The sequence below is a fragment of the Leiobunum rupestre genome, chromosome 4 (assembly GCF_980474605.1).
Source record: "Leiobunum rupestre chromosome 4, qqLeiRupe1.1.hap1, whole genome shotgun sequence".
Classification (NCBI taxonomy): Eukaryota; Metazoa; Arthropoda; class Arachnida; order Opiliones; family Sclerosomatidae; genus Leiobunum; species Leiobunum rupestre.
The window spans coordinates 11,603,518-11,615,790 of NC_143387.1; the positions used below are offsets into that span (position 1 = coordinate 11,603,518).

A 12,273-nucleotide genomic window follows, 5' to 3' on the forward strand; every position below is an offset into this window, starting at 1 on the left:
CCTGCAAGTTTTTGAGTTATTTTTATAGTTCTACTATGGGGAAAGAGTTACTGGGGTGGTTCTACTATGGGGAAAAGAGTACCATGGAAATTATCCCCTAGGGAAAGGGGGGGAGGCCTTATTGGGGGGGAGGTTCGACTATGGGGTAGAGGGTACCACGGAAATTATCGCGTGGAAAACAGGGGGAGGTGGCCTTACTGCGGTGGTTCGAATATGGGGAGAAGGGTACCTCGAAACACACCACTAGCTGAGGGCCCGCCTGTAAAATATTTTAATGGCGTTACCGGGATTCGAACCCAAATAGCGGCTGGCGGCGTAATCTCCAAAACTGACGTTTATACCAACCGAGATACGCCGTCCTCGTCGAATTACATGTTTGAACTTTTACCGTTGCGCAATGGCCCCGGAACTAGCCTTCATTAAACGGAAATATTTTTAAAAAATGCTAGTTCCTGGGCGTAAAGATTTTTTTTATCCTGTTTACTCAAAGAAAAAACAAGAATAGTTATATGATAAAAACTTGCACTGGCTAAAGCTAGGAAGGATCTATCATGGATTAATCAAACGGAAATAGATTCTTCTTAGGTGAAAGTTGAATTTAGTTCTAGCGGATCGCGATGGTGGCGCCCCCTGGATTGTGACAATTTTTCTTATCGAAATCGTGTGTGGTCAGAAGTAATAAATAGGTGTGGCACTTTCTTATCGAAACCGTGTATGGTCAGAAGTAACAAATAAGTGTGGCACTTTCTTATCGAAACCGTGTATGGTAAGAAGTAACAAATAAGTGTGGCACTTTCTTATCGAAACCGTGTATGGTCAGAAGTAACAAATAAGTGTGGCACTTTCTTATCGAAACCGTGTATGGTAAGAAGTAACAAATAAGTGTGGCACTTTCTTATCGAAACCGTGTATGGTAAGAAGTAACAAATAAGTGTGGCACTTTCTTATCGAAACCGTGTATGGTAAGAAGTAACAAATAAGTGTGGCACTTTCTTATCGAAACCGTGTATGGTAAGAAGTAACAAATAAGTGTGGCACTTTCTTATCGAAACCGTGTATGGTAAGAAGTAACAAATAAGTGTGGCACTTTCTTATCGAAACCGTGTATGGTCAGAAGTAACAAATAAGTGTGGCACTTTCTTATCGAAACCGTGTATGGTAAGAAGTAACAAATAAGTGTGGCACTTTCTTATCGAAACCGTGTATGGTAAGAAGTAACAAATAAGTGTGGCACTTTCTTATCGAAACCGTGTATGGTCAGAAGTACCAAAAAGTGTGGCACTTTCTTATCGAAACCGTGTATGGTCAGAAGTAACAAATAAGTGTGGCACTTTCTTATCGAAACCGTGTATGGTCAGAAGTAACAAATAAGTGTGGCACTTTCTTATCGAAACCGTGTATGGTAAGAAGTAACAAATAAGTGTGGCACTTTCTTATCGAAACCGTGTATGGTCAGAAGTAATAAATAAGTGTGGCACTTTCTTATCGAAACCGTGTATGGTAAGAAGTAACAAATAAGTGTGGCACTTTCTTATCGAAACCGTGTATGGTCAGAAGTAATAAATAAGTGTGGCACTTTCTTATCGAAACCGTGTGTGGTCAGAGGAAATAAGTGTGGCACTTTCTTATCGAAGTCGTTTATGTGTGGCACGAAATAATATTTTCGCCTTCTTGGCGAACTTGTATAGAGTGTATAGTTGGTCCAGAGATTTTCCGCCCCCTCACGCGTGCCGTTAATTTCCGCCCCCCCCCCTGACCAACCCCCTTAAAGGGAGAGTGACCGAAAAAAAGTTGGTCTCATTCGATAGAACTCTTTGACGCGCACGCAGTGCCGTTAATTTCCGCCCCCTTCGACCAACCCCCTTAAAGGGAGAGTGACCGAAAAAAAAATGGTCTCATTCGATAGAACTCTTTGACGCGCACGCAGTGCCGTTAATTTCCGCCCCCTCCGACCAACCCCCTTAAAGGGAGAGTGACCGAAAAACAGTTGGTCTCATTCGATAGAACTCTTTGACGCGCACGCAGTGCCGTTAATTTCCGCCCCCTTCGACCAACCCCCTTAAAGGGAGAGTGACCGAAAAAAAGTTGGTCTCATTCGATAGAACTCTTTGACGCGCACGCAGTGCCGTTAATTTCCGTCCCCTTCGACCAACCCCCTTAAAGGGAGAGTGACCGAAAAAAAGTTGGTCTCATTCGATAGAACTCTTTGACGCGCACGCAGTGCCATTAATTTCCGCCCCCTTCGACCAACCCCCTTAAAGGGAGAGTGACCGAAAAAAACAAGTTGGTCTCACTGCCCTACAGATCAGAAACGCATTATGTTCCATAGATTAGTTTCAGTATATATGATACGAGCAGCGATAGTTATCTTAATTTTTATACAATCACTTTAGAAACAATAAAATTGATAAATACGAGTTTTTTATATGGTTATTTTTAATGGAAGTATAATACTCGTGTTTGTGAAAAGTTTGTGTAATTATTTTCGATTTGACTATCGCTACTCGTATCATATACAGTTTCTTTTTTTTTGCTCGGAAAAGTGTTTTTTTTCAAAAACTATTTATAGTACCGATTTCAAATTTGGAAGGTCAATTCTCTATACCGGGGGACATCAGTTTGAGAAATTTGAGCGTTTTCGGTAATGTTTTTCACCAATTTTGAAAAATTATTTTTCGACCACTAGGTGCGAGATAAAAAATTTCTATTATAAAGTTGTAGGCCGTCATCGAAAACCCTTAAAAATTGTTCACTCGACGAAAAACAATTTATTTATCAGTGAAAATTCGAGCTTGAAAAATTTACAAGTTGGTGAAGCCAAATTACGATTGTTTGAAACGATAATTGAAACCGAATTACCTAATCCAGTTGAAACTTTGGTTAAAAAAACGACCGGATTTAAAAAACACGAGGCTATAGGTCAATCCTAAACATGCATTGGGTATTTAAAAGAAAACTTTGGGAGATTATTATCAGTGTTTGATAATATTTCGAACAATGCCTCGTTATTCAGTAGCTGAGCGTACCGAGATAGTTGCCATTTACTATGGAGAAGCAGCGCAAAACCTTAGAAGAGTGACTGAAATCTTCGCAGAAAGACATCCAAATGGAGCACCATCTGTAAATACAGTAAGACGAGCAATTCACGATTTCAATCAATTTGGTAACTTGCAACCTAGGTTTCGCGGATTGGGTCAACCGGATTTAGACTTCGAGAACAATGTACTCGCGTACTTTGTGGCATATCCTCGTCACAGTTGCACTAACGCCGCTGCTGATTTGGGTTGTTCTGCAAATCGTGTGTGGAAAATTCTTCGTAAGAATCGCTATCACCCATACAGAGCTACGCTCCACCAAGGACTAATTGACGGAGACCATCAAAGACGTTATGAATTTAGCAACTGGTTACTAAATGCTGTCCAAGAAGATAGACAATTTTTGCGCCATGTTTTGTTCTCCGACGAAGCGTCATTTTCTAGAGATGGGCCCTTTAATCATCAAAACAGCCATCTTTGGTCTGACATCAACCCACATTGGGGTTTTGAATATCATCACCAGGTTCAATTTGAACGGGTCAATGTTTGGGTTGGACTCGTTGGAAACCGTTTGATTGGTCCCTTTTTCCTGCCGACGAACCTCAACGGCCAAAGGTATTTACATTTTCTACAGAACGAACTGAGTGACGCAATCGACGACCTTCCATTGGCTGAAAGACGTCAGTTGTGGTTTCAGCAAGATGGCGACCCTCCGCATTTTTCCCGGCAAGTAACTGAGCACCTCAACAACGAGTTTCCTGAAAGGTGGATAGGGAGAAATGGTCCAGTGCATTGGCCAGCAAGGTCACCTGACCTAACACCGCTGGATTATTTTCTCTGGGGATTCGTTAAAGCAAAGGTATACGCCACGCCCATTGAAACTAGGGAGGAACTCATTAGACGAATAATCGTGCTTGCCGAGACGTCACACCAGAAATGGTAGAGAAAGCGTTTGAGAACTTAATTGTCCGCGCACAAACCTGTGTTGCAGCCAATGGTGATATTATTGAAAATGTTTTGTAAAAATTTATGTGAATAAAATATCTGCATTTAAAAACCAAACGTGTACATTTTTTCAAGTGTGAAAACTCTACTACGTTTGTATTAGACTTGTTCCCTTTTCAATTATCGTTTCAAACAATCGTAATTTGGCTTCACCAACTTGTAAATTTTTCAAGCTCGAATTTTCACTGATAAATAAATTGTTTTTCGTCGAGTGAACAATTTTTAAGGGTTTTCGATGACGGCCTACAACTTTATAATAGAAATTTTTTATCTCGCACCTAGTGGTCGAAAAATAATTTTTCAAAATTGGTGAAAAACATTACCGAAAACGCTCAAATTTCTCAAACTGATGTCCCCCGGTATAGAGAATTGACCTTCCAAATTTGAAATCGGTACTATAAATAGTTTTTGAAAAAAAACACTTTTCCGAGCAAAAAAAAAGACCCTGTATACTGAAACGTTTTGACGCGCAGGCAGTGCCGTTAATTTCCGCCCCCTCCGACCAACCCCCTTAAAGGGAGAGTGACCGAAAAAAACTAGTTGGTTTCATTCGATAGAACTCTTTGACGCGCACGCAGTGCCGTTAATTTCCGCCCCCTCCGACCAACCCCTTAAAGGGAGAGTTATTGAAAAGTTAATAAATTCATGGGTATTTTTTTATGAATTTGCGAATTTACATGACTTTTGGTGCCTAAACTACCCAATTGTTTGATATAAATTTCCTAAAATAAACCCATTTTAATCCCAGTTTAAGAATTTCTTTATATCATATTTCCACTAATTTCAATAATTTAAAAGAATTATGTTCGTCGTGTTTTGCTTACCTATTTCACCTCTAATTTTTTTTTATTTAATTTATTGATGCTTGTTTAGTTACATATTTGTACATTAATAAATATCGCATCTTCCCATTGGCCATATGAGCAAATATTGGTCGTGCATGGCCGGGAAATATTAGAGTACAATTGACTTTTATTTGGAATATACATTATAAAGCCGTAAATTATAAATTACGAAATAATTTTATGTATACATTCAAGAATTCATAACAATTTTTATATTATCGATCCCGAAATTAATCAACCATACATTCAACAAGGTTACAAAAGATTTTACAGTAGTACACTTTTTAATATTTTTATCTATTTTATTGTATAATTTTGGACCCAAAAAATTTATATGGTTTTGACCGAGGGTTTTTAACATTTTTTCACCAGTCACATTTTGGCTAGTTACACTTCTAGTATCATATCTTATGTTGGGGGGAGCAATAGTATCTTTTATCTTAAAGGTATGTGTCAAAATAATTTTTGCATATATTTGTCTTACACTAAATATTTTAAAATCTCGATATAGATTAATAGTTGGATAAAAATTATCTCTCTTAAGGCAAATTCTCAATATTTTTCTCTGTAATGTTTCTAATTTTTCGATAAAGGTACTATAAGTTCCCCCTCAACCTATAATTCCATAAGATAAAATTGAAAATACAATCGCCAAATATACACTTTTTAGCCATTTTATAGATAAAAAATTTCGCAATTCATAAAATTTTGGCAGGCACATTCTCATTTTTTGTATCAGGCTATTAATATGACAGTCCCATTTTAGTTATTCATCAATAGTTATACCTAAGTATTTGATTTTAGAAACTTTATCTATTTTTAGGCATTCTGAGGTACAGTTTGAGCAGTTTGCAGTGTTATGTATAGTCAAATGTAAGTCTGTCAGGGTGATATCTCTACTCGAAAAACATAAATATTTGGTTTTATCAACATTTAGAGTTAATTAAGCATTTTATATACTTTTGATATACCCGTTTGTGCCTTTAAATATGTTTCTTGCCATGTATTAGCTAAAAATAACAGAGTAGTGTCATCGGCAAAGGATATCACCCTACCATAAAGTCAATATTACAAATATCATTGATATATACTAGGAATAACACAGGACCTATTACAGTACCTTGGGGGAGTCCATAAGTTAACAATTCAGTATCACTTAGGGTATTATTTATTTTTGTTAAAGTTTTTCGTCCTGATAAATAATTTTCAAACCATTTTAATGTTAGACCCCTGACTCCAACTTTTTCTAACGATAGGAAATCACATGGCCTCAACAGCTTTTGTATTGGTTAATTTGGTTTGCCCACCCGGGTATCCTGAGGGTGGGCGGTGGCCACTCTTTAACATAGATTGGGAAATTATATATCAAACAATAGGAAATAACATGGTCTCAACAGCTTTTATATCAGTTTTCACACCCGGGTCTCCTGATGGTGGGCGGCATCCACTCTTTAACTTAGGATGGCAATTTATATATCAAACGATAAGAAATCACGTAGCCTCAACAGCTTTTGTATTAGTTTGCCTACCTGTGTCTACTAAGGGTGTATGGGTTTGGGTTTGCCCACTCGAATACACTGATGTGGAACTAATATTACGGCCTGGGCCGACTTGTTTGGTTATTATTTGACAATTTTTTATCGAAATTACATGCTACAGACTTATTTTTCGTTTTAGATTTGCTAATTAAATAATAACTTTATTGAGTTGATGCATCCTAGGAGGATTGTATCCTAGGAGGATGGAAATTCTTTTTCCTAGATGCATCTGTCTCACTTTCTAAGCTGTTATTATCCATAATAGATAGCAAAGACGTTTCAGCGGTTCTATCAGCTGCTATTTTCCAGTTTTTCTATAAATTTCCACCAGGTACCGATCTCGGTCTTACTCCCGTGATAGGGGGCCCAAAATTGTCATCCCAGCTAGTCTTCCCCTCTCTCTCTCCAGATGGTAATTCAAATGCGCCCACAGTGGGCTCTATGGCTCTATGATAACTTCCTCTAATCTAATTCTGGTTGAATATATAAGATACAACTATTGACTCGAGCGAGTATGTTTCATAAAGATCGATACAGTGTTAAGGTTGCACGAGGAGATAAAGCTGGTGATCTGAGCTAATGGATGAATAAGCTATGATATGAATTGAAGACATATTTATTAGGAAATGTTACCCCAAGGAGTCACACTTCTTCAAGGAAAAAAAATTACTTATGATGTGATTGTTTTTTTTCTTCCTTTCTATCAAAAACTAAATAAAATTTTTTACCCCAAATCAAAGAATATAGACCCCAGGAATCGAAAGAAAAACCGTTAATGTCTCACCTCTCAAGTTGACGGGAGAGCTTCCGGCTAGGCGAATCAATAGAACCGGAAATAAGCCCGTCAACCTAGGTTGGCCTTTGGAGGCTAGGGACAAGTAAATTATACTAGATAGAGCTGCAGTTTCCATTCCTGGGGTCTAAATTCTTTGCCCAAATAAAAGGATAAAAATTATTAAAATTACCATATTTAACTCTGATAATAATAGTGACGATAAAAGTTTAAAGAGTAACATCAGACACCAATTGTAGGGCTCAAATAAGAACGAATACTCTTTCGCCCCTCTGGAGGAAGGTTTGTAAACTACACAATAGAATAGATTCGTCCCAATAGCTAGGAGATCGTTACCCTTAGAACAGGTTTTACACACAATATGTACATGTACTAACATATTAGCGTGACACTTTCAACGTATGACCAAAAGTAACGAATAAGTGTGACACTATTTTGCGGAAAACGTCGTAAGGCCAAAAGTAACAAATAAATGTGACACTATTTTGCGGAAAACTTCGTATGGTCAAAAGTAACAAACAAGTATAGCACCCATAAAGTAATAAATGAGTGGTTTAGAGTGCGCTTTGTTAAAGGTAGTTTTTTCGTACATTATTATGTTGTTTTAGGTTAGTGTACTGGTTGATTAAACTATTACTCGTAGTTATTTATTTACAGGGTGAGTAAGAACATGTTGTAATGAAGTTGTTTTTGTAGTTGTATGTACAGTGTGTTTGGAAATTTACCGAAGATTCAATTTCATTGTTAGAGCGTAGCTCCTTCACTAGCGACTCAAATGGCGTTAGGTCTACAACGCTGTTTCTCAGAAACTACCCCACCTATTGAAAAGAAACTTCACACAAATAACGATATAAATAACCTCCGTGTCCTAACGAAGTGGAAAACGAAAAAGGGTTGTGAAAGGTCCGAATATATAGGACACGCACCGTTTTTTTACACACAATCCTAAGGATTTGTGTGTATTAGTCTCACGTACAGTGTAGCCGTTGCCGATGCCGCCGATTCCGCCGTTGCCGCCGTGTCACGCCTACCTCTTCAACGGTTAGGGCTAGAAGAGTCAATGATATCTCGTTCGAATGTACCGACATCGCCATTGATAGCCTTTCATAAAGTTTTCAAATCGGAGCCCAAGAAGTTGGGCATTTTCCCAATTTACTATTTTCGGTGATTTCCTTTATGTGGTAGATATTTTCTTTAAAATTAAGTCCGATAACGTTAAAAAAAATATTATTGGATAGGTTAGGATTAACTTGAAATACAATATCAGTAAATATTAAATTTAAGTATAGTTTTCGGGGTTATTTACCGGACCCAAATGTTCGTGGTTTTATATTTCCGCCTGAAATTCGACATAACGTTCCTTAATTGAAGTCCGATTTTCATGAAAGTTATATTTTTGAATAGCTGTGGTTTACACTTAACCTAGAATTGCAAATACGTTCCTTAAATTTAATTCTAAGTAAGGTTTTTTGGGCAGCGTATACGGACCCCCGCAATTTCCAACATTGTAAATCCGCGTGTTTATAGAGGTCTACGCGCCCGTTTCCCTCTGGCGTTTTTCCAGGCGCTTTCAACATATGAGCAGAAGTAACAATTAAGTATGACACTGAACGGCCTAGTCTTCGGCGTATGACCAGAAGTAACAAATAAGTGTGATCAGAAGTAACAAATAAGTGTGATAAGAAGTAACAATTAAGTGTGATCAGAAGTAACAATTAAGTGTGATCAGAAGTAACAATTAAGTGTGATCAGAAGTAACTAATAAGTTACTAGAAGAAATAAGTGTGACACTCAACGGCTGACTAGTAGTAACAAATAAGTGTGATCAGAAGTAAAAAATAAAAGTGACACTGATCGAAGGAATCTTCGATGCTTTCAAAGTATGACTAGAAGTAACAAATAAGTGTAAATATTATACTCCGCAAGGGGAAACAGAATGAAATCGGGATAAATTACTTTTAACCAGTGGTGAGATAACTTGCAAACGCGGAAGGAATTGTTCCGAGTTTTCACTCAATGCCACAAGCTGGAATTGAACCAGGCTCCTCTTGCTGCGAGGCGAAAGTGCTTACCACTCTGTTGCCATTAAGTTTCATTCCTAGAAATTCTGTTTTGAAATGTTCCCCTTCACCCATTATTTTTTCCTTGAAGCCCCTCGTAGATGGCTAATAGTGTTTCGCCGTGTACTCTCCTTTAAAACGGAAGATAAACAAGTTCGCTAAGGCGATAATATGATTTCGTTTACTTCTTGGTCTATTTTAATAACTGGCAGCATAAATCCCTTGCTTAAACTAAATTTAAGATCACACTGAAATTTTTCACGATTTTACAATTTGTACTTTTTGAACGCTAGGTGCTAGACGAAAAGTTTCAAGGAGTAAGTTGTAGAGCATACTCGAAAACCTTTAATGGAGTTGGTATGGTCAAAATTGTACATTTTGTCACTGAAATAATAGGTCATGAAAAATAACAAGTTGGTACTACCCAAATGTTTTTACGCCTCATGTTATTGTAATGATTGCCTGTGAAAAATGAACATGTTTTGAGCCAAATCATTGTTTTATCTTTACAAATTAAGTGTTAGAACACGGCCAACTTTGATTTCTCGCGCATCTCTCGCGCGACAGCGGCCATCTCATTCGTTGACGTTTCTGTGTTGGCTCAAAACATTTTCATTTTTCACAGACAATCTTTACAATAACATGAGGCGTAAAAACATTTGGGTAGTACCAACTTGTTATTTTTCATGACCTATTATTTCAGTGACAAAATGAACATGTTTTGAACCAAAGAATATAAAGCCCCAGGAATGGAAGGTGTAGCTCCGTCTAGTGGAACTTTTGCGCCTCTCGTTTTTAAAGAGAGACCGGGTTGCGTTAACCGTTTCCGGTTACTCTGATTTGCTTTGCCGGAAGTTTCTAGCTCGGCCAAAACACGCGGCCAATAATATCAATCCTTCCATTCCTGGGGCTTTATATTCTTTGTTTGAACCAAACCATTTGAAACACAATAAAGCTTTGAAAAAGAAATAAAAGTTATCATCAAATTATGTTAGAACTTACAAATTTTTCCAGGTCGTACACAAAACTTTAACTGACAAAATTTTAAAAATGAAATGTTTTCATTTGTGTGAGTTTTAAAGTTCAGCCGAGTGCAAACCGTGTGTTTAAATTTGAGTGACTGGCAGAAGACGAGAGACGTGACAGACGTCAGTAGTTAAGCCCAGTATTCCTACAGCAGTGGGCGTCCCCCAAGAGTCCCCCCCCACGCAAGTGGCGGGGGGAATGAAGCGGGGAATCACGTTTCCTTCCCCGCGCACGTGCGCGACGAGCACAGGTGTTTCAAATAATTAATGAAGTGCCAATCCAATTAGTTAGCCTAATTGGGGTACGTGTTTACGTAATCATGTGTTTAAATTAAAAAAGGTGCATATTAATTAGCGTTCCGCCATTTTTGAAAATAATAACATAGTCGCCAATTTTAGGAAAGCGCGGGAAAATATTAGCGTCGCCGGGATCAAAGACCTACAAGTGGTCTCTTTAAGTTGTTGCTATATGAAGTTTAAGAAACAAATATATTTATTTAGCGGTGTTTTGGCGGGAAAAATTGTTTCTGCATATTTACCTTTATGACCTTTTAAGGTTAACAGTACATATTTGTTCGGGGTAAAGTTGATGTGAGTCCGTGCTTTAAAAAAAAGTGAATTTTAATTACTTGTCAAGCGTGGCCATCTTGGTTTATATTTTTAATAACTCTTATAGGAAACAAAAATTTGTTTCGGGGTGAATTGTTAATGGATTAATGAACGGTGTATTCAAGATTATTTTTCGAGTAGTACTTAAAATTACCAATTTTAGTGGCCATCTTTATAACGGATATTAATTGCCGTATTTCATCACTAACAAGGAGACTACCCGAGGTGTTACACACCGATTTTGTTCAAACTCGGGAGATTGGTAGACCTTCATGTACCTTGAAAAATCCTAAAGGGATTTTATTCAATGGGCAACGGTTTTGCCATGGCAATGAAAAATGTTTTTGACAACAGATAATGGAAATTTTCCCATTGAAAATAACATGGGATTTTGGCCGATTCCAAGGGTCCCCCCTGTGAAACATTTTACAATATTGAAAAAAATGAAAATATCAAAATTTTAAAAAAAATGATAATTGGTCACATTTTGATCAATTTTTAAAATTTTTTTCACTGGGAAATCGGTCAAAATCCCATCTTATTTTATGTTGTCAAAAACATTTTTCGTTGCCATGGCAAAACCGTTGCCCATTGAATAAAATCCCTTTAGGATTTTTACCTCTCCGAGGGGACAAAGTCCCCTAGGAGGGGTGGGTCTGTGGGTGTGTCTGTCTGTCAGGACTGCGAACGCGTTCGCATTTTCGGTGCAAAGTGTAATCACTGCGTACGCAGTTTCTCAAAGGGTTGGCAAAACCACCGTGCGACGGTGAGCGTTAACGGATGCATTTGCGGTTTGGTTTGGATGGTGTTTTTTCGCTCACCGTCGTGACGGTTTGGTGTATTACGTTTTTGTAATGTTTATGCGTAGGTTGTGAGTGTTGAATTTGTTGTGTTTGTGTTCTGATGGATGTGCATGTTGAGTCTGTTGTGTTTATATGGGCGTTTTCTCTCCAACTTCTTCTTAATGACTTTGGGACGGACCGAGTGCTGAATGTAATGCTACCTCTCAACGTCCAATGGCAGGGTTTCCACCAGTTGTACACGGTATTCGTCTTAGTATCAATTTGCGATCGCATCGGGCGGGATTTGAACCCGAGACCTCCTGATTGACAGGCGGACGTTCTACCACAGAACCACCGACACTTGTTACGCCTTATTGAAAATTAGACCTTCAGCTTTATCGGAAGCGTATTTAATAGAGTACGAAATTTTGGTTTAATTGAAATAGAATTGAAATTGAAATTATTGCATCGAAGAAATTCTAATTTAGCGTTTCTCTATTGATTAAAAACAAATGCGCCACCCAGGTTTCGAACCCAGACCATTCGGCTTGGCAGTCGAGCGCTCTACCACAGAACCACCG

At 38.1% G+C, this 12,273-nt stretch overlaps 1 protein-coding gene across 1 annotated transcript in view; it reads right to left on the reverse strand.

The window, feature by feature from the left end:
* LOC149946401 (ornithine decarboxylase 2-like) overlaps positions 1-10,301 on the reverse strand; it is a 39,190-nt gene extending 28,889 nt beyond the window's left edge. Inside the window, exon 1 of the mRNA XM_090171331.1 lies at positions 10,279-10,301. The gene's annotated coding sequence lies outside the window, so the exon portion shown is untranslated. The remainder of the gene's footprint in view (positions 1-10,278) is intronic.
* Between the last annotated feature and the right edge of the window lie 1,972 nt (positions 10,302-12,273).